The 23,711-nt window shown below is 44.0% G+C and overlaps 1 protein-coding gene across 9 annotated transcripts in view; it reads left to right on the top strand.

Moving 5' to 3' along the window:
- Positions 1 to 23,711, top strand: part of LOC119657797 (cAMP-specific 3',5'-cyclic phosphodiesterase) — a 636,985-nt gene that overhangs the window by 419,800 nt on the left and 193,474 nt on the right. The gene's annotated exons all lie outside the window — the stretch shown is intronic.

The raw sequence follows: 23,711 nt of genomic DNA, 5'->3' as shown, positions 1-23,711 counted from the left end.
AAGTTTTGAAAAGTACTAATTGTAGCTATGCACTGAAGAAGGCTGTAAGTAGTTGCCGTAATAACCACCAATATAAAATCTATTTGTAAAAAAGAGAAGTTATGTGTCGAAGTTCTGCCACGAATTTATAAGCATCAGAAACGATAGCTAAACTCAAAGATCAAAGGATAGTATAGGTCCCAGGGCGAAACGTGGATTGGTACCCAGGATAGAGCATAAAGCCTGGGACATGCCTGCTGAAACAACACCAACAGCTCTACTACCAAACCTTATCTCCACCTCCAAGTGGTGACGGCTGGGAGCTCTTTCTTAACGAAAAGCTGCAGACAGAGAGGGATGAAGGCGAGTCTCCCGCGCCTAAAAACGGGACAAATTGTACCAACTGGTCCTCCAGGTTGGGGATTGGGTAGGGCTTACAACCCTACACGGAAAACCGATGTCACGGAGCCACGAAAGGAGCTTCGGACAGGATGGACTTTACAACGACGAACCCGGCGACGACAACGGATTCACGATTTGCGAATTTTCTCATGAAACGTGCGCTCCCTGGACAGAGATAAAGCTGATGAGCAGCTAGCCGATACCCTGTCCCAATATAGGGCTGATATAACAGCGTTACAGGAGATGCGTTGGACAGTGACCGGTTTCCTGGAGAAGAGCCACTAGACCATATATTATAATAGTGGCCATCCAGTAAACCATGTGCTCAGAGTAGGTTTCTTCGTCAGCCAAAAAATGAAATCTGCTGTTATCAGCTTTGAAAACGTAAGCGAACGGCTATGCACTCTGCTCTTGCGAGGCAAGTTTAGAAATATAAACCTCATTAATATTCACGCCCCTACAGAGGAGACTGCACAGTCGGAGAAGGATACCTTCTACTAGGCAGTAGATCAAACCCTCGAAGCCTGTCCCAGATATGATATCAAAATCATACTTGGGGATTTTAACAGCCAAAGAGGGAAGGATCCCGTATTCAGGCGATACGTTGGCTCCCATAGCTTACACCAAAATACAAATGATAACGGATTGCGGATTATTTAATTAGCAGGGTCACACGAAATGGTTGTTGGAAGTACCTGGTTTGCGCGGAAAGCGGTCCACAAATATATATATGGGCCTCTCCAGACGGGACCACTTTCAACCAAATTGACCACGTGTTGATCGAACGCCGCCACCTCTCAGCCTTGATGAATGTCAGAACATATGGGGGGGCCAATATAGACTCGGATCACTATCTCGTTGGCATGGTGCTCCGAGCTCGAATAACAATACCACCTAGAATCCTCTCTGACAATTAGGTGAGAGTTAACACTGAAGCCATCCCCAACACAGCCCTCTGTAACACCTTTAAGAGGGAAATTGATGCCGCAATAACCCCAGTCAACAGAGGACCTGGAGATGAAGCACCAACAAATGATCTTCACAGCCACCTGAAGAACGTTATCATTGATGCGGTTACAAACATACTTGGCCCCAGCCGTAAAAGGAGTCGGAACGGCTGGTTTGACGATGAATGTAAGTTAGCAACGAAACGGAAGAATGCTGCATACCGAGTTGCATTCTCAAAGAACGCGGGCACGCGTAGAGACTTATCACGAACTCCGTCGAGTGGAGAAGCGACTTCACAGATGGAAAAAGAAAGCTTGGGAGAACCAACAAGTCTGTGAACTAGAAAAGTACAGGGAATAACCGCACCAGGCGCGGAAGTTTTACCAACAAGTCAGCAGGATGAAACCTTATACACCTCGATGCTCATCCTGCTGAGACAAAGAAGGAAATCTGATTTCCGACAGAATGGGCATATTAGAGCGATGGGTTGAGTACTTTGATGAGCTACTGAACAACCAGAACATCGGCGAGTTGGAGGTCCCGCCAACTGAAGACGACGGACAAATACTGCCACCACCAAGTTTAGGAGAAACAGTCCGTGCGATTCATCGGCCAAAAAAACATAAGTCGCCAGGAGCCGATGGAATTACAGTCGAATTGGTTGAATATGGAGGCGACCAGTTACACCAAGTGGTTCATCAACTTGTGCTCAAGATATGGGACAGCGAGTCAATTCCTGACGATTGGCAACGAGACATTATCTGTCTCAGACATAAAAAGGGAGATATCACACAGTGCAGTCATTATAGAGGTATCACGTTGCTGAGTACCATCTGTAAGATATTCTCCACTATCTTTCTAGGCCGGATAGCCCCATACGCCCGGAACATCATTGGCCCACACCAAAGAGGCTTCACTCCAGGCAAATCAGCAACAGATCAGACTTTCTCTGAGCGGCAAGCGATGGAAACACTGTTGTAATATGGACACCAATTGCACCATCTATTCATCGACTATAAAGCTGCCTATGATAGCATAGCCAGAGTAAAACTGTACACGGCCATGAGAGAATTCGGTATCCCGACAAAATTGATAAGACTGACTAGGCTGACCCTGACCGATGTGCGAGGCCAGATAAAAGCAGCATCATCACTCTCAAGACCATTCGACACCAACAACGGTCTACGACAAGGGGATGCCCTATCATGCGTCCTCTTTAACCTGGCCATCGAGAAAGTGATCTGTAATGCTGAGGTAAATGCAAGAGGTACGATCTTCTTTTAGTCCACCCTACTACTGACCTATGCTGATGATATCGACATCATGAGAAGAACAACCCGAGACGTACACACTGCCTTCATCCAGATGGAGCAGGCGGCGCGAGACCGTTGATGATTTCTCCTATCTAGGGTCGAAAATCACAACCGATAACAGCTACGATGATGAAATCCGCGCACAGTTGTTGTCAGCCAACAGAGCCTATTTCAGCTTAGAAAAACTGTTCCGCTCGAAACGTCTCACCATAGGGTCAAAGCTCTTACCGTAGCAGACAATGAGCTTGCCAGTCCTCATGTATTCCTCGGAAACTTGGGTTCTTAGCAAGAAAAATTGCGAACCCTTGGCCGCGTTCGAGAGAAGAATCCTTCGAAGAATTTTTGGTCGCCTACATGAGGATGGATATTCCGTAGCCTACACAATGACGAAATCTATGAGCGTCCGGTTGTGGATAAAATCCGGCTCAATAGGTTACGGGGCCGGGTCACTTAATCCGTACGGATGAGGATGATCCCACCCGGAAAGTCTATAAGGACAATATCTATGGTAAAAAAAGAAGACGAGGCAGACCCTGCCTAAGATGGAGCGATGGGGTAGGCCAGGACGCCAGACAACTTTTAGGGATATCGAATTGGTGGACCTCGGCGCAAAACCGGGATGTCTGGAGTTCCTTATTAAGGCAGGCCTAGACCGGATACCAGTTGTTGCGCAGTTGATGATGATGACAAAATCTATTTGTTAAAAGGAGAAGTTATGTGTCGAAGTTCTGCCACGACTTTATAAGCATCGGAAACGATAGTTAAACTAATTAATATGTTAGTATGATTATAAGCTCCCTTAAACTCCCCGATGCCAAAACCTGTAAAGTGCCCGCAGACGGTTAATGGTTAATGGTTACGTGGGTGACAAGATGAACGGTAGTAGGTATCGTGGGGGAAAAAGGGTTTGCGGGGCGCAGTCAGAATGGCGAGCGTATAGTCGATTTTGTGGACACTCATAACCTTGTAATTATGAATACATGGTTCATAAAGCCTCGAAAAACTGTTCCCTAAGAGATCACCGCATTTCATCATCGAGCGTTGATTACCTTCTTGTGAATCAAGCCACCGATAAAAAAGCGTGAGGAAGGGATTGGCCTGCCGCGCATTAAATGATGGCGATTTCGTGAGAAGGAAGAAGAAATTATCTCACTTACGCGATTACAAGCCATTACGAACGTCGAACAATCGTGGAATCAAGTTCAAGACATGATCCATAAAGCAGCCTATGCAACCCTCAGGGCCTGGTTTTGGAATCACGATGTTGAAAATGGAGGTCGGTGAAGGGAAACGCTTCTTCCACAAGTTTCTCAACGATAAAACGCTAACCAATTGACAAATTTACAAGAATGCTAACTGGAGAGCAAAGAAAGCGATGGCTATCACCCGAACGGTGCAAATCTTTGTAATTTTTACCATAAGCTGGACGCTCGGGATGGCAAGAGAGATCTGTATCGACTTATCAAAAGACGATATCGAACACTTCTTGCATTAATAACAAGAAGGGTTTTTGCTTACCGACCGACAAGCTGCCACGGGTAGATGGTGAGAATATTTGGAGCAGATTTCAATGGAAAAATTTGTTCATCTTCCACTTACACCAGAATTGCCGACATTTGGAGCCATTCCATCTGTCAGCGCAAGTGGGTGCTCCGAGGTGGTGGGGAGGAAGACGGGGCTTCAACCCTGTCGGCTGAAGCAAAACCAAGTGGCCGAGGAGAACCTCCACCTGGTGGCACCGGGGACCGCTGTATCGCATTGGCTTGCCGGCCGTGATGCAGTAGGCGAATGCTCCGAGGCCTAGCTAGGGCGATCAGACCCGAGTCTGCACGGGGACTCATCTGAAGTGGCAAATTGGTCACGAAACCTTACCAGGGGTATACTGGTACCATGGGAACCGGGAAAGCCCCTGAACTCACATACTTCTGGTGAACTCCTGTTGTATGTGAGGACAGCTCGGTTATTTGCAGTTGGCCCCCCTAGTGGGAGTTTCATGGTGGTTGTGGTTATGTTCAAGCGAGAAGAGACCTTCGGGCCTCGACGTGGTGTTGCGTATCAACACGGGTGCCGTACTCCATAGTTCGGTAGAGATTTAGGTAATTCTTGCATCCACCAGTATGAATACTAAGCCATGCACTTGGTATAGACTGGTACCGTTGTTGCTTGTCTCAGCGGGGCTCTGATTGTGGTCACAAAATCAATCCGTGTCTGAAGAGGACCGTAGGATTAAGTTTCACGACAGGTGCCTACGTAAAACACCATGGGCCTCACTGTCAGCGCAGTCGACAGTCGAGGAAGCAATAAAACGAATCAAATTGAGGAAAGCAAAAGGACCTGACAACGTTGCATGCAGTTTTGCAAAGCGGGTTATTCACGAAGATAGAACTCCATCTGACTGGCAAGAAAGTACTACAGTTCCCATATGGAAAAGGAAAGGTAGGGAAAGGAAAAGGTTCCAATTACCATCCGATTCAGTTGCTGCCCCATACAATTAAGATTTTTGAACGCGTTCTTGACAACCATATTCGCGAAATCGTTGAAATAATCGTTAATTAAACCGGATTTGTCAAGAACTGCGGAACTGCTGACGCAATATACGCTGCGCGGTAAGTCGTCGAGAAACACATTGCATTTCTGGATCTGAGGAAAGGGTTTGACCGTGTGCTACATGAACTAATCTGATATGTTCTAAGACGACAACTAGTAACACAGTGCTCAGGGTGAAATAGCTCTATCATGATCAGAAAAGTAAAGCTCGAGGTGGGGCGGGTGTATCAAAATCGCTTCCGTCGGTGTTCACCAAGGAAGCACCCTCTCACTACTGCTCTTTGCTCTTTTTATGAACATTGTTAAACGGGATATCCAACGTTCACCGCTCTATACACTGCTTCATGCAGATGATGTTTTCCTAGCGTCTCATAGCAAAAATGAGCAACTTAGCCAAAAATAGAATGATCACTTCATGCAACACGGTCTCAGATTGAATCTGCATGAATTGAATTTTTGACAACCGATCCAAAACAAAACAGGCACTATCACTGTCAGTGGAACTGACCTGCCCAGAACAGAGCGATTTAAATATCTCGGTTCTGAGTATTGGCCAACTATAAAAGGCAATGAACGGCGTCTTCCGGTGATGGAGACGAAGATGTTGCGTTGAACTAGTGGCGTGAAACACCTTTATCACATTCGAAATGAGGATATCTGCGATCGATATGGGGTTGCACCGAGCGGGGGAAATTGTGAGAGAGGCACCTTCGATGGTATGGTCACGTAGTTCGCGCAAACGGGAATTCATTTGCCAAGACTGGTCTGAAAATCGAAGTCGATGGTAAGCGACCAAAAAGCCAGCCGAAACAACGGTGGCTTCATACGCTCTTTTGTGATTCTCTGTGGTCTCATGACTGCATCTAGAAAGACTCAGCCACCGCTTTATTGCTGGCAAATTATTTTTAGTTTAAAAACATTAGAAACGGCTGGAAATATAGCTTTGAGTTATATCAACCACTTGTCAATTTTCGTCAAGCTTACGGTAATATTGATGGTAGGGTTCTTTTCGACTCCATACTGGCGCTAAAAGTTCAACTAAGCTGGCCAGGTTTATGAAGGCCCGGACTGCTAGATTAAAATCTACTCACTAATTAAAGTTTGGTTTCAGAACATTGAAGCGGGTTTGCATCTTGGTCTTGCCTCTACTTTTTTCAATTTCGTTTTGGAATATGGTACATCGCTAGAAAAACTCGCTTCTACAATAATGGAATCGGAGCGTATGGCGTATATCACTTAATTTTTCGAGATTGGTAAAGGTGAATATCTGGAACCAGAAACTGGTAGAGTTAGGAAAAATAAATGTATTAAATGTTAGTGCGGGCAGAATCAAATCCATGGTCCAAACACACAAATATATTCCAACTGCGGAGGACATACCGCGAGTGAGTTAAAGTTCAAACAAGTTTGCCTACTTGAAATTCCAGGTTTCTAAGGACACAAATAAAGAACATTAAATCCGGCTGTGAGCCCCTTTAATGTCCTCAAAGTATGCTATAATTAATGATATTTAATATATACAATGTTGGGATCAGTGCTGTATGATGGTGTCGAAAAATGTGACAAAAAGCGTACTTAGGTCAAAGCAAAAAAAGAAAAAGAAGACGAGGCAGACCCTGCCTGAGATGGAGCGATGGCATTGGTCAGGACGCCAGACAGCTTTTAAGAATATCGAATTGGTGGACCTCGGCTCAAAACCGGGATGTCTGGAGTTCCTTATTAAGGCAGGCCTAGACCTAGATACCGGTTGTTGCGTCGTTGACGATGATGAAAAAGAGAGGATTTTGCCTCTCTTATTATATTTGGTGTTGTGCCCATGTATGTACATATATCGTATAATGTGACCTCCAATATTGCTGATACACTGCGAAAAAATTGTTCTACGAGAGAGGAGGTTGAAGAACGCACTTTTAAATATAATATAATAATAATATAATGAAAAGACGAAAACATTTATTCGCAAAGAAAATGTGCTTGACCTAGTGCAGCAAATTATTGGCACAGTAGGAAAAATTAATGGATTCTAATTAAAAACAAAACAAATTTGAACTTCCAATTCAACTTTAATGTTATGTAGGCAATTACAGACAACCATTATCGAATTGAAATCTTTGATTCACATCATGGGAAATTTCGTTCCCAGTTTCCCGAGTTTTTGAGTAAATGTGCCTTATGGACCTAGAGTTCCAGTCCCCCAGTTAAGGTCTACAGATTGGCGAGCATACAAAGTGGACGAAGCGGAAGTGCACTTGGCGTCGTTGTCCTGCTGGAGGACAAACGGTTGTTATATGCCTAAGGTGGAACAGAACGTATTAAAGTATACTTCTTTTCCAGGTTTTAGTCAGTAAATACTAATAAATTCACTGTGGCCGCCTTGAATCCCCGAGTTAAGGGATTCCTGCTACCATGCTTCACAGTTACATGTATGTCGCGAGTTTCAAGCTCCGTATTGCCTTACCTAGAGACGTGTGGCTTTTTTTCAAACCCAGACATTTTTCCCTTACCATAGAACTGAACACCGAAAACTTAAGATTTTTATGGCATTCTCTTTCAAATCTGGCCATGTCAGCTTCTATAGTGGGTCATTCCACTTTATGTTCAAGTTAGTGGGCTATTTTGATACCTTTTATGACGTGGTAAATTGTATTCACTGAACCCATTATTTTGTTCTTGCGATTTTATGGAAATTTTGGGCTATTTTTCGAAAGGACATGCAGCGTAACGTTACTAGTTCAATTTTTCATTCATTTGGTCATTCATCATGGTCAGAACGTGATATTGCAGATATTAACTTTGTTTCAGTTTCTATTAAAAAGTACTGAAAGTTCCTTCACTAAAAAAGTACTGAAAAATGAAAAAAAGTACAATTGTTCTGATGAGCTTCAGAAGCTACTAAATTTGATACCTTTGACACCAAAACGTCAAAACTGGTTGTGATAAGAATAGATGTGTAGTCGATTTGTGTCTTACTGTTGCCACTTCAAAATGTATGAAGATAAGAAACCGTGTACTATACCATTTATTGACAAACTCAAGGTTGTGATAAAATCGACGGTGAGCTCACCACTCTCAGCTGGAGAGCCAAGCATTTACTTCCATGGCACCGGTTGTCTTCCGCTTTTCACCGACACGAACATCAAAATCACAGGCCCTTGCGTCGAGCAGTTTTTAGAAGCCATCTTCCTCGGCATCAGGTCGCCCGGTAAAGAAATGAATGTTGTAGCCAGCTGATATAATAGTGAGCGTCATTAGCCAGTTATCAAATCACTCGACTCCTTTAATGGCAACACGGAAACTCTCAGAAATGGCATTGTCAACGGCATCATGATCATGGTGACACTAGATACTTGAAAAATACATTGATTTAAACGTCCGGTCTGTACTGTGGAATATACTTCGACCCATCAGGGAATAAGCTATGTGGTGAATCCCGCACTTCTTTCAACCTGACACTTGAACATTCGATAAAGAAGTTTCATCTGAGTGCACAGAGTTATTATTATTCTATATTAGTTCCAAGCAAGGAAATAAATACTCGTATCCCTTTAGCATTATTTATCGGAAAGTGGCAAATGTTACCTAGGTGACGGAAGCTTAAAATCGTAGCTCTTATACTTTTAAAACGATGAGAAAAGAATGGCCATTCTCATATCGAAAAAGGGAAAAAATGACAAGAATTATAAACCTTATATATTCACTACTCACTCAGCATCCAAATATTTTTCTTCTTGTTATAATAATTTTTTTAGAGCGGGAAAGGCTTTATTCTTTTGGAAAAGGTGGAAGTGGTACTTCGAATTAAAGTTAGCTCTTCAGATACTTTGCATCAAGAAAGCTGTGCATTGAAAACTGACAAAGTTCTGAAAAATGCCCAACTCACAAATTGCACGGAATCAACCGTCCGAGAGATAATTGATTTAAGGTCCCAACAAGTCTTGAATTTACGAACATCGAGGAAGCAGTTTAGCTTCGGCCGGAAATTGCCAATTTATTGGTAATTCTATTAGGTGAGTGAGGATGTACCAATTTTGGTAATGAAATTCAATATTATCTTGTTTAAAATGAACTTGTTCCCATCGAATATTAATTAATTGAGTTTTCATGTCATCTAGATTTATCCAATGAACTTTTTTCGGAAAGCAGCCGAAAGCATTTTGAATTCAATAAACTCTACGTGGGGTGAAAAAATATGAGCAATTACATATTTAGAAAAGTTTCCTTCCTCCGATTTTGATGATTTTGATATATGTATGTTATGTATAATAGCTCCTTTCCCTAATTACTAGTGTGACGTATGTATAGTGTGACGAAAATCACTCTGGGAAAAATGTGTGTGGCGTCAAAATTGTACAAGAGTTGGGCGAATATTTAGCAAGGATGATTGATAATAGGTGATCCTAATGATAGTAGGAAATCCTGTCAAAGGGGCAAAATCATTTTCTAGTAAAGTATTCGCATGCCTTTCTGGGACATTCCGCGGGGTATAGAGAATCGGAGGTGCATCTTTGGAGATAGTCTAGTTCTTGAATTAAAATAGATCGCGTCACTTGCCCCGATTTGTGCCAGTTCAATAATAAGTGTGAAATAAGACATTTAAGTAGTTATAGAACGAACTTTTTTTGAGGGCTACGCAATGTAGTTGTGTTCTTTGCAGTGCGGCTAGTTTACGGTGAAAAACTTTTTGTCTCACCTTAACCCACCACACTACGGATGCATATACGAACATCGGCCTAATGATGGCAACGTATATCCACATTACCACATGAGGCCTGAGTCCCCATGTCGAGGCATAAGTCCCTCTGCACAGCCCATGAGCTGTGAGAGCTCGTTTCATCTTTACCTCTACATGTTTGTTCCAAAGAAGTTTTTTATCTAGAGTGACCTCCACATATTTCACTTCTTCGGAGAGTTGAAGGGTAGTACTCCTCATCTCAGGGAGACAAAGTCCATCCAGCTTTCTCCTTTTTGTGAATAAAACCATTGTGTTTTTATTTGGATTAACTGACAAACCATGTCTAAGGCACCAGCCGTCTATCAAATCAACGACACGCTGTACATTCCTACACACCGTTCCAAGACCCCGATCAACAGCAAGTACAGCCACGTCATCAGCATAAGCTTGAGCGTGTATTGACAAATTTTGCAGTTTGCATCAGTTCGATCAGCATACTCCACAGAAGCGGCGAAAGCACACCTCCTTGGGGGCAGCCCTTCGTTGCTTCCGTAGTCAGGTAGCGATCGACCCCTACCTCAGCGCACAGCAATCTTTGCGTTAGCATAGCATGGATCCACTTAATTAAGGAATCATCAACACCACTGGTGGCATCACAAAGTTTTTGAAAGGGTGCACAGTCAAAAGCCCCTTCAATGTCCACGAACACCCCCATCGCGTACTCACCATTCAAAGTTGAATCCAATTTGGTCGACTCATCCCTTGAAGTCTCCCTTTCACCTTCCAGTTGCTCTCAGTACGCTCTAAAGCAGTCTCGCTTCGAGCACCTCACGAGCCTCTTATATTCACGTTGTGAGTTCCTGAAATTTAACCAGTCTTCGTTCTTGTTACTTTTGCAAGCACGATTTAGAAGTCGCCTGGTTGATTTCCTGAGTTTTTGCAGTTCTCGGTTCCACCAAGGAACCGTTTTACCGCTTTGGCCTCGGGAATGTAGTTACTATAAGTGTTGTGAATTATGTGTAAGGATTCGGATTACAGAAGTCTCCGGGTTTAATATAAAGAGGGGCTTTGGAAGTCTCAGGTGTTTATTAAGCAGTCGGAGTACGCATGTTACGTAAAGTAATCACATAACAATATGTACAGTGTCTGACAATGAGATATTCGCAATGCAAATACGAGAATGAATATGAAGGAAAATCCAAGCTCAAGAGACCTCGTTCGGGGTCACTATGACGCAAAGGAATAAAATCATACTTCATTTGGGTACGTGTTACGTTGTTACCATTCCTCACTTGGTTTCATGTTAAGTTGTTTTCTTTCTTCATTTGGTTACGTGTTTAGTTGTTATTATTTACGCCAGCAGAACTTTAGTTCTTCAAACTGGGGACCGACTGCCTAATCCCAACAAATTCTATTTTTACTCGACAGGGAATGCCATTGGTTTCCAATAGTTCAGTCCGTTTAGAACTGTATCGTTTTCTCGGAATTTGATCAATAACGTTTGCCATCTGAATGATTCTTGCGTCCTTTTTTGTGCTTTCGCTCTCATGCAAAATTATATATTGTGTAAACACAAAACCTTATTAAAATCGCTTTACTGTCTGTCCGTCACACGCATTTTTCTCAGAGGCGGTTATAGCGATTGGCACCAAATTTGGTAGAAAGGTGAGAACTGTGGACGCTCACGCATATAGTGAGTTACATCCTTTTACGTCGAATTTAAGGAGGGGGTCCCCATACATGCAAAAGGCGGGTGTAAAGTTTTCTTTCATCAGATATAGTCATGTGGAGTATCAAATTAAAGGTCTCGGTTAGTACTTTTCGAAGCCGGTCTTAGTTTTGACATTTGTCGGAAAGGTGGGGAGTGCGGGGGGTCGAAAGTGGTCATTTCTTTAACGAACCCATTCTCAGAAACTACTTAACCGAAAAATCTGAAAAAAATCAGGAGGCTGCCACTATATGGTGCCTAGGATCCGAAATACCCTCCATACCGATACCTGTTCAAATAAAGTTAATAATAGTATATTACTAGATTTTTTAGTAATTGACAGGAAGACCCCCCTTAAGTTCACTCTAGAATCACGAAATTTTGCAGCAATGTAGGCTACAGTATAGAGCATGATCCCGCCAAATTTGGAAAATCGCACTATTACTAACAAAGTTATACTAGGTCAAAGCTGTCGCTCCTGTGCAAATTCAAGACTATGAATGTCAATATCACTTGAAAGTGGCTATTTTCACATAATATATGCATATTTGTTAGTAATAGTGCGATTTTCACCATTTTTGGCAGGATCATGCTCTATACTGTAGCCTACATTGCTGAAATTTTGTGATTCTAGGGTGAACCTAAGGGGGGTTTTCCTGTCAATTACTAAAAAATCTAGTAATATACTATTATTAACTTTATTTGAACAGGTATGGAGGGTATTTCGGAGCCTAGGCACCATATAGTGGCAGCCTCCAGTTTTTTTTTTCAAATTTTTCGGTTTGGTAGTTCCTGAGAATGGGTTCGCTAAAAAAATGACCACTTTCAACTCCCCGCACTCCCCACCTTTTCAAGTCAAAACTAAGACCGGCTTCGAAAAGTACTAACCGAGACCTTTAATTTGATACCCTAAATGACTATATTTGATGAAAAAAAAATTTACACCCCCCTTTTACATGTATGGGGATCTTCCCTGATCTGCTGAGATCAGGGAAAGAGATAAATAGAGTATTGTTGGAGTTATTCTGCTATGCTAAATCCTACCTGATCTCTCTTGGTGACAGGCCCCGCGACAGGACGACCAAGAAAATGCATAGAATGTCGTTACAAACATGATGATCGGATTAAGTCACAGGCCTGGGAGAAATGCTAGGGCGTCCACCTCAGTCGACGCGCCAGGACGGGCCCCGGTCCTGTCGAGAAATGGAAGGGTTCTTGACGCATGGACGGCGTCAGGACGTAAGCAAGTTAGTCCGCACACAACGAACAAAACAAATACGTGTCTGCACGCTAAATGTTGGTACCCTAACTGGAAAGACAGAGGAACTCGCACGAGCCCTTCGGAAAAGGTGTATTGACATCTGGGCTCTGCAAGAAACCCGATGGTCTGGTTCCAAAAGCTGCGACATTGAACGCGAACGCGGTAAAAATGGCTACAAACTTCTCTATTTTGGTAACCCACACACTCAATATGGTGTTGGCATTGCCACCTCAGAGGGTTTCCGTGATGCCATTAAAGAAGTCGAACGATTTGATAATCGGCTGATCACCGCGTATGCACCACAGACAGGCCGACCTGATGCCGAGAAAGATGCCTTCTGGCAACTTCTCGATGAAAAGACTTGTCACGTGCCTGCTGACGATTACATAATCATTGCCGGCGACTTTAATGGTCATGTGGGTGAAAAGGCAGACGGTAACAGGTGCCATGGGGGAAAGGGGTTCGGAGCGCGCAATGAAGGTGGCGAGCGTATAATCGATTTTGCGGACACCCATGACCTTGTACTTATGAATACATGGTTCATGGTGGGAACAATAAAACGCAAATCGACTATATTCTCATAAGACGCCAACATTTTACCACTGTCACTGATTGCAAAGTCGTTCCCTATGAGACCATCGCACCTCAACATCGACCGTTGATTGCTGTCCTGCGAATTAAGCCACCGATAAAACGGCGTGAGGAACACACTGGCCCGCCGCGCATTAACTGGTGGCGATTTGGTGAGAAGAAAGAAGAAACGGTCTCACTCATACTATTGCCGACCATTACGAATGTGGAAGAATCATGGAACCACATAAAAGACACGATCCACAAAGCGGCCTCTGCAACCCTCGGGGTCACCAAGCGGGGTAAGCGATACATCAACCGAGATACTTGGCTTTGAAATTATGATGTTGAATTGAAGGTCCGTGAAAAGAAACGCCTCTACCACAAATTTCTCGACGATAAAACGCCTGCTAATTGGCAAATTTATAAGAATGCCAACCGGGAAGCAAAGAAAGCGGTCGCTGTCACCCGAGCGAACCATTTCAAAAATCTTTACGATAAACTGGACACTCGGGATGGCGAGAGAGATCTGTATCGACTTGCTAAAAGCCGTGATGAACGCACACAGGATATCGAACACTTCTGTTGTGTTAATGACAAGAACGGTACTTTGCTTACCAACCGTCGAGCCGCAACGGATAGATGGCGAGAATACTTCGAGCAGATCTCAACTGAAGAATTTGCTCACCCTCCACTTCCACAATCATTGCCGACATTTGGAGCAGTTCCACCAGTCAGCGCAACTGAAGTCGAGGAGACAATAAAACAAATGAAATCGGGGAAAGCAACAGGACCTGACGACATCGCATCTGAGCTCTGGAAAGCGAAGAGCTGGGACCCAACACTGTGGCTCAGTGAATTCTTTAACCGGGTTATTCAGGAAGGAAGAACACCATCTGACTGGCAAGAAAGTACCACTGTTCCAATATGGAAAATGAAAGGTAGCCCAGCAGAATGTTCAAATTACCGTCCGATCCGGTTACTTTCCCATACCATGAAGATTTTTGAACGCATTCTTGACAACCGTATTCGCGAAATCGTTGAAATAACCGTGAATCAAGCCAGATTTGTCAAGAACTGCGGAACTACTGACGCAATACACGCTGCGCGGTTACTCATGGAGAAACACCGTGAGAAGCATCGCCCTCTTTGCATTGCCTTTCTGGATCTAGAGAAAGCGTTTGACCGTGTACCACACGAACTCATCTGGTATGCTTTACGACAACACTTCGCGCGCCAGAAGAACTCGTGCGCTGGGTTCAATTGCTCTACCACGATCCGAAAAGTAAAGTTCGAAGTATGGCGGGTGTATCAAAACCGCTTCGTGTCTCTGTTGGAGTTCATCAAGGAAGCGCCCTTTCACCACACCTCTCTGTCCTTGTTATGGACACCGTCACACGGGATATCCAACGTCCAGCGCCCTACACACTGCTTTATGCAGATGATGTTTTCCTAGCATCTGATAGCAAAAATGATCTCAAGCAACTTGTTCAAAAATGGAATGATCGCCTCATACAACACGGTCTCAGATTGAATTTAAACAAAACTGAATTTTTGACGACCGATCCCCATGAAACTGGCACAATCACTGTCAGCGGCAGTGATCTGCCCAGAACTGAGCGATTTAAATACCTCGGGTCAACGCTATCAGCCAATGGAGAGCTGCGTTATGAAATTGCTTCACGCATTAACGCAACCTGGATGAAGTGGCGTTCCACAACTGGTGTTCTTTGTGATCGGAGTATCAACGAACGTCTCAAATCGAAAATTTACCGCAATGTCGTCCGTCCAGTCGCTTTCTATGGTTCTGAGTGTTGGCCGACTGTAAAAGATAATGAACGGCGTCTTGCGGTAATGGGGACGAAGATGCTACGTTAGATTAGTGGCGTCACACGTTTAGATCACATCCAAAATGAGGATATCCGCGATCGTTATGGGGTTGCACCGATCGTGGAAAAGTTGCGAGAGAGGCGTCTTCGATGGTATGGTCAAGCAATTCGTGCCAACGAGAATTCACTTGCCAAAATTGGTCTGAACATCGAAGTCGATGGTAAACGACCAAAAGGCAGACCTAAGCAACGGTGGTTTGATACGCTGGATGGGGATTTGAAAGCCTCGAGATTGCACCCAGATCAGGCATTCGATAGAGCCAAATGGCGAAGCCGATCACGACGAGCCGACCCCGCTTGTGAACGGGACAAAGGCTGAAGAAAAAGAAGAGGAATTAAAAATTATTTTATATTTATATCATTAATTAATATGGTGAGACGTTTTAAGCGAACAACTCTTAAAATCTGAGATAGGTTGTGTTGACTGTCAACAACAGGGCGCAATTGTGATTAGATATCATGCCTGTCGGATTCTCCTTGGTATATCGCCTCCATAGCATCAAACTTCGAACGGGTTCATTCGTCCTCTTTAAACTTTTCCGTGGTAGTATAGGCAATGCTACCTTTTTCAAATATGGATGTAGTTAGGATGACCCTGACTCAGCATACATCCACACTTCAGGCATGTTACATTTCGACTCCTGTGCCAGTATTCTAGAGAATTTGTATTATTAAAGCAATGTAAGTTTGCTACATTGGTAATGGTAATTACCTTATCTGATTTGGGCACATTTTGCGGCTTTTTTGTTATAACTATTCACCGTAGAGCAGTGTTGCTGACCCCAACGTTTACTTCCGCCAAAATACTATATTCTATCTATCGGTGGAAGTGTAAAGTGCTGTTTTCCTTCCTAATTAATATACCAGCAGTATTCGCTGTACATAATTTAACATGACACAGATGTTTCTATTCAAATTAACTTGAAGGTTATTTTTGAGTCGAAGTCTTCGGGATTTCAATTTCACTCTCTTCCATTTCATTCCTGAGTCAGGCTCTGCATGTCGGATTCTGGTTGCCATGGAAGTTTTTGTTCGACTCTGTTGTTTTACTCTGCGCCTGTTTCGCAGCTTGCAAGGTTACCACTTGCACAGCATTTTTTTTTTGCGGTAGGGTAGGTACACACGGAGTGTTAGACTCCTGCAACAGTACGCCGATATCAAACTAATACCTCTCTGTCATCTGGAACCGTTTGATAGATGACTTCGAGCAAGCGCTCTCTCTCTCCCGGCCTGGGAGCCTGCAATTCAAGGAATTCCTTTCACCAACGGGAGCGGAGAGATGGGAGAAAGTTTTTCGTTCGAGGAATCCCGGTCCCTGCGCCGCTTGAGCTCAATCCTCTTCGCTATTGGGGGAGCCCGAATATATTGCGCAGCACGATTCCATCTGCCAGCGCTCCTCAGCATCTCGCTAAATGCTTGGGGGGAGCTCAACCGTGTCTGCATAAAGCTGCTGACGAAAGTCAGCCCACTTTTCACTAGAGAAGAAAGTGTGTTCGGCTTCATCCAATACCCAATCACGAGATCGTGCCTTCCCACTCTTGTGCAGGCAAGACTGGAAACCACCATGCCCACTTAGAAGTTGGGTAAGGAAGTAATCAATCTTCCCATGCGTTAGGTTCAGTCACGGATCTAAACAGCCGATGAGCTGCTCAGTCCATCTGCATTTTAGCCTATTTCGCCAAGAGAGTTGCCACTCCGTAAGGATGCATTGGCGTTCTTCGCGGGCGACTACCTCTTTCATATGCGCGCTCTTGCAGCTGTACATAGCTTTACGCTCCTTAGAAGGGTAACGGGGATCACTCTTGCGATCACTATCACGACCGGGTCTGACACAGTGCGTTAAGCAGATGCCACTCGCATGACTCCCCGTCTCTAGATTTGAGGAAGGCGCTTACGATGCACCTACTTGTCAAGGGCATTAGTCAATACAACAGACTATCGTAGGGAGCGTTCGGCGATAGGATGGATCCCTGCCCTACTACCGACGTGATCCCCATCCTCCTTTACTCCTCTAGCGTTTCATAGAGCAGAGAGCGATCTTTCAGATTATCTCTCAATATCCACAAGAGATATGATAGCTTGGCACGTGGAATGAGTTTTCTGATGTGCCTAACATATCTGTCCACCTTAGGACCACCGAGAATCCCCCCACTTTCAACAACAAGGAAAAATTCCTTCCTTCAGGCAGGCGTTGAACTGCTCGAGCAGCAAATCTGGCCGTTGGCGGTTTGTAAACTCCGGCACAAAGTCCGGCATCTTCTTATTCGTACTCAGGTAAATGCTAAAAAACGTTATCTCTAAATATCGAATCCATTCCCTCGGCCTTGGGCAAGAGCACGAAATCGAACGCCGTCCCAAACCCATCTGGTGGCGGTACCAGATAAGTTGAAAGATTATGAAACCGGGTCCCTATTCCGATATTGCTCACTAGCACTAGATCAGCCTTTACTTCCACAGCGAATTTCGCTAGTAACTGGTGAGTGGTTGCACTCCGGTGCATGTTAATTTGTTGGGATCGGATCCGTAGTCGCGCCCAAACCCTTCCTAATTCCGCAGTGTGTGTAATGCGCTCACCAGACGCATCACGATCCCTGTAGAGAACGCAGTTTTCACTTTCATTACACGTCTTCGCTTCGTGACGCATTTGCGGCATGCTGTCCTCCTGTCGGGTCCCTTGAAAGTTATCGACGTGTGTTCATAGTCCAGACACCAGTAGCACTTGTTTATCTGCATTCATACCCTGCGTACTATCCGTCCAATTTTCCCGCTGCTAAGGAGTTTGCTCGCATATTGCTCGAAGACTTCCACCACAGCGAGTTTTTGGCTTCGCGCATTCACAGAAGTGATATTTATCCGGGCACCTCTAGACATACCTCTAGACATTAACACTTTATGACCTTCTCCACTTCGACCTTTTCTGTAGGGCAGTCAAGATCTGGGGTATCTGGAGAGCACATAGACTCTAGACTAGAAATAAGAGCCTTCTCCTCCAGAAACCCCTTGGCCACTTGGCAGAACCTACTCTTGCTAGTTGTCTTCGGGCCTAGTTCGACGAGGATCCCGCGACCGTGCATTTTCTGTATGGAAGTCACCTCTGCTCCATTGTCTTTGGGTTTCATATTGAGTTGGATTTCACTAAGGACTTCCGCAAATATCTTGCCTTCCGAAGGCTTAATGGGCGGACCCGACGATCTAGTTCTTTTTTGTCTCCTTGTATTTTCTGTTGCTGATTTTTGGTTTGTAGCCGCCTGGAGAGACAGGTTTCTGGCGACGTTGCGAGTTCTTCCTTTTTGATCTTTTTTGCCTTTTTTGGCCCTGGAAAGTACTTGGATATAGTTTCCTTCAGGCACTTCTTTCTCTTAGCGCTAGGGGCTACACAGCCTGCTAACATCGGTTCAATACGCACTATCCAACTAGGGTCCCGAATGTGCAGGCTTCTGAAACACGTCACAACTACCACCTTGAGCTAGGCTCACATCACCCCATCGACGTTGATTGAAAGCTGTCGACAGATTCGGAGATTTCCAGTGTGTTCCGACATGTACCGGTTATTCGGGGCTTACTCTTCACTGAGAGGCTTTCAAAAAGCTACTACCTAGGGCGCAGGTATACTGCCAATAGTAGGGGCTCACAATTACTTACCGGTATCGTAAGCGACCCGCTAAAGATCGCTGACGACTTCTGGGGATACTTGCATAAGCATTGAATGTTATGATAATGAACCTGAAGCACGGCCTTATTGAAAAAATAATAGGGGGATAAAGGTAACCGTAAGAGGGAAGAGACTGTTTGAATAGCCTATACTCCACACAGGAGTAAACAGAAGACCATTATAAAAGTAATTACGCTTAACAAAGAGTTAACATAAAACGTTGAGGACTATTGAACCAACGAACATTTCCCGTCCATATAAAGCCTTTTAAAAAATATACTTTATAGTTATTTTATGTATTAAAAGTATTAATTTGCCTCCATATTATTCTTCTTCTTTTTCCTCAACCTTTGTCCCGTTCACAAACGGGGTGGGCTCGTCGTGATCGGTTTCGCCATTTGGCTCTATCGAACGCCTGATCTGGGTGCAATCTCGAGGCTTTCAAATCCCCATCTAGCGTATCAAGCCACCGTTTTTTAGGTCTGCCTTTTGTTCGTTTACCGTCGACTTCGATGCTCAGACCAATCTTGGCAAGTGAATTCTCGTTTGCACGAATTGCGTGACCATACCATCGAAGACGCCTCTCTCGCAACTTTTCCACGATCGGTGCAACCCCATAACGATCGCGCATATCCTCATTTCGGATGTGATCTAAACGTGTGGCGCCACTAGTCCAACGTAGCATCTTCGACTCCATTACCGCAAGACCCCGTTCATTGTCTTTTATAGTCGGCCAACACTCAGAACCATAGAGAGCGACCGGACGGATGACATTGCGGTAAATTTTAGATTTGAGACGTTCGTTAATACGTCGATCACAAAGAACTCCAGTTGTGGAACGCCACTTCATCCAGGTTGCGTTAATGCGTGAAGCAATTTCATAACACAGTTCTCCATTGTCTGATAGCGTTGACCGGAGGTATTTAAATCGCTCAGTTCTGGGCAGATCACTGCCACTGACAGTGATTGTGCCTGTTTCATGGGGATCGGTGGTCAAAAATTCAGTTTTGTTTAAATTCAATCTGAGACCGTGTTGCATGAGGCGATCATTCCATTTTTGGATAAGTTGCTCGAGATCATTTTTCCTATCAGATGTTAGGAAAACATCATCTGCATAAAGCAGTGTGTAGGGCGCTGGACGTTGGATATCTCGTGTGACGATGTCCATAACAAGAACTAAAAGGAGTGGTGAGAGGGCGCTTCTTTGATGAACACCAACAGAGATACGGAGCGGTTTTGATACACCCGCCATACTTCGAGCTTTACTTTTCGGATCACGGTAGAGCAATTGAACCCAACGCACGAGTTTTTCTGGCACGAAGTGTAGTTGTAAAGCATACCAGATGAGTTCGTGTGGTACACGGTCAAACGCTTTCTCTAGATCCAGAAATGCGATGAAAAGAGGGCGATGCTTCTCACGGTGTTTTTCCATGAGTAACCGCGCAGCGTGTATTGCGTCAGTAGTTCCGCAGTTCTTGACAAATGCGGCTTGATTCACGGTTATTTCAACGATTTCGCGAATACGGTTGTCAAGAATGCATTCAAAAATCTTCATGGTATGGGAAAGTAACCGGGTCGGACGATAATTTGAACATTCTGCTGGAATACCTTTCTTTTTCCATATTGGAACAGTGGTAGTTTCTTGCCAGTCAGATGGTGTTCTTCCTTCCTGAATAACCCGGTTAAAGAATTCACTGAGCCACAGTGTTGGGTCCCAGCTCTTCGCTTCTCCAGAGTTCAGATGCGATGTCGTCAGGTCCTGTTGCTTTCCCAGATTTCATTTGTTTTATTGTCTCCTCGACTTCAGTTGCGCTGACTGGTGGAACTGCTCCAAATGTCGGCAATGATTGTGGAAGTGGAGGATGAGCAAATTCTTCAGTTGAAATCTGCTCGAAGTATTCTCGCCATCTATCCGTCGCGGCTCGACGGTTGGTAAGCAAAGTACCGTTCTTGTCATTAACACAACAGAAGTGTTCGATATCCTGTGTGCGTTCATTACGGCTTTTAGCAAGTCGATACAGATCTCTCTCGCCATCCCGAGTGTCTAGTTTATCGTAAAGATTTTTGAAATGGTTCGCTCGGGTGACAGCGACCGCTTTCTTTGCTTCCCGGTTGGCATTTTTATAAATTTGCCAATTAGCAGGCGTTTTATCGTCGAGAAATTTGTGGTAGAGTCGTTTCTTTTCACGGACCTTCATTTCAACATTATCATTCCTAAGCCAAGTATCTCGGTTGTACCGCTTACCCGGCTTGGTGACCCCGAGGGTTGCAGAGGCCGCTTTGTGGATCGTGTCTTTTATGTGGTTCCATGATTCTTCCACATTCGTAATGGTCGGCAATAGTATGAGTGAGACCGTTTCTTCTTTCTTCTCACCATATCGCCACCATTTAATGTGCGGCGGGCCAGTGCTTTCCTCACGTTGTTTTATCGGTGGCTTAATTCGCAGGACGGCAATCAACGGCCGATGTTGAGGTGCGATGGTCTCATAGGGAACGACTTTTTAATCAGTGACAGTGGTAAAATGTTGGCGTCTTATGAGAATATAGTCGATTTGCGTTTTACTGTTCCCACTATAAAATGTGGGAAGATGAGACAATCGTTTGATGAACCATGTAGTCATAATTACAAGGTCATGGGTGTCCGCAAAATCGATTATACGCTCGCCACCCTCATTGCACGCTCCGAACCCCTTTCCCCATGTCACCTGTTACCGTCTGCCTTTTCACCCACATGACCATTAAGGTCGCCGACAATGATTATATAATCGTCAGCAGCCACGGGACAAGTCTTTTCATCGAGAAGTTGCCAGAAGGCATCTTTCTCGGCATCAGGTCGACCTGTCTGTGGTGCATACGCGGTGAAGAAGTGAATAGTGCGATCAGCTGATATAATGGTGAGCTTCATCAGCCGATCATCAAATCGTTCAACTTCTTTAATGGCATCACGGAAACCCTCTGAGATGGCAATGCCAACACCATATTGAGTTTGTGGGTTACCAAAATAGAGAAGTTTATAGCCATTTTTACCGCGTTCGCGTTCAATGTCGCAGCTTTTGGCACCAGACCATCGGGTTTCTTGCAGAGCGCAGATATCAATACACCTTTTCCGAAGGTCTCTTGCGAGTTCCTCGGTCTTTGCAGTTAGGGTACCAACATTTAGCGTGCAGACACGTATTTGTTTTGTTCGTTGTGTTCGGACTAACTTGCTTACGTCCTGACGCCATCCATGCGTCGAGAACCCTTGCCCATTTCTCGACAGGACCAGGGCCCGTCCTGCCGCGTCGACTGAGGTGGACGCCCTAGCATTTCTCCGAGGCTTGTGACTCAATCCGATCATCATGTTTGTAACGACATTCTATGCATTTTCTTGGTCGACCTGTCACGAGGCCTGTCACCAAGAGAGATCAGGTAAGATTCTCCATCTATACTCTATTTATCTCTTTCCCTGATCTCAGCATTTTATTTTTGTTTTACTGAGGATAGTACAGAGTACGTTGCCTCAAACCCTCCTACTTTACCTGGGCTTGGGACCAGCATACTATGTTAATAGCATGGCGGAGTTTGGCCTCCATATTATTATCAATGAAATAGCTAAAAATATACTATCCAATTTAATATATAATATAATTCTAATCAATTCTTTTTCTTTTCAGGTAAATGAAAAAGAAATATTACAATAGCGTTTTTTCAACAAATGTGTAGTAAGTAGTAGTATTTAAAAGCCCTAGAACTTTATGAAAATTTGTAGCGTCGTAATAATAATATTAGATAACAGAAATCTACTCATCATTGAAATCCTAATTAGCTTTCAAGCACCTCAGCGCATTGAAACATTGAAATCGATTAACTCCGCCCAACGTTATGACAATACTGTTCGACTGTACTATTGTTTCGCTGGTTTGATAGTTATCTTGGGGAAAGCGCGTTCGCCACAAATATGGCGCTATCAACACGGCTAGATGATTCTAGGGCAGAGAGAATATTTACGTGGGAAAGCCTTACCTTGATGTTCGTGTTGAGATAGCTGCATTCTTGCTCCGCAAAAGAATCGATGGCAGAATGCATAGTGCACTTTGGACTTCAAATGCCTCGAAGATTTTACTCCGGAGCTCGTAATATTTTGCCGACTCTGATAATAACCTCCCCCGGTGTTGAACACTACACATATATTTCCTATTGAGCTGTCAGCTACTGTCTTTGCAATGACAAGAAACGTACATTTCCCTATTTTCATACTGAATATGGATGCCCATTTTCATAATCGATTAGTTGAAACCTAACTGACCACAAGCGTGCTCTTGTGCTCTAGAAATAACGAGGCGGTAGAAATTGCAGAAATCGACAGCAGTTTCTTCTCTCATTCCCGAAAAAGATGTTGGCGAATGAGTGAAAATATCCTTATTTTCCTTATTGGAAATTGCAACCTGGCTCCCAGGTCTGAGAGCACACCTTACATACAGTAGCAGTGTGACACCGCAGAAGTCCATAATCTAATTTCGCTCATTTCCAGAATTTCCTTTCGATATGAAGATATGGCCTTAATTCTGGCTCTAAGTGAAGAAGGTGAGCATTCTGTTAATCTTCAATTTCGTTGTTGAGGAGCCTACCTACATTTTAGAAATTCCATAAACTTTGGCCTTGCCCGAGGCGACATAATGATAGGAAATTATATTTCCCTATTTTTATAATATAATACTTTACTTATAATACTTTAGCGACAGACAAAAAATTCTCTTACTAAGTTTTAATCTCCTGCTCAAAGATTTTGAG

This window comes from Hermetia illucens, chromosome 5, assembly GCF_905115235.1.
Source record: "Hermetia illucens chromosome 5, iHerIll2.2.curated.20191125, whole genome shotgun sequence".
Taxonomy (NCBI): domain Eukaryota; kingdom Metazoa; phylum Arthropoda; class Insecta; order Diptera; family Stratiomyidae; genus Hermetia; species Hermetia illucens.
The sequence above is the reverse complement of the archived record's forward strand: the minus strand, read 5'-3'. Positions and strand labels throughout refer to the sequence as shown.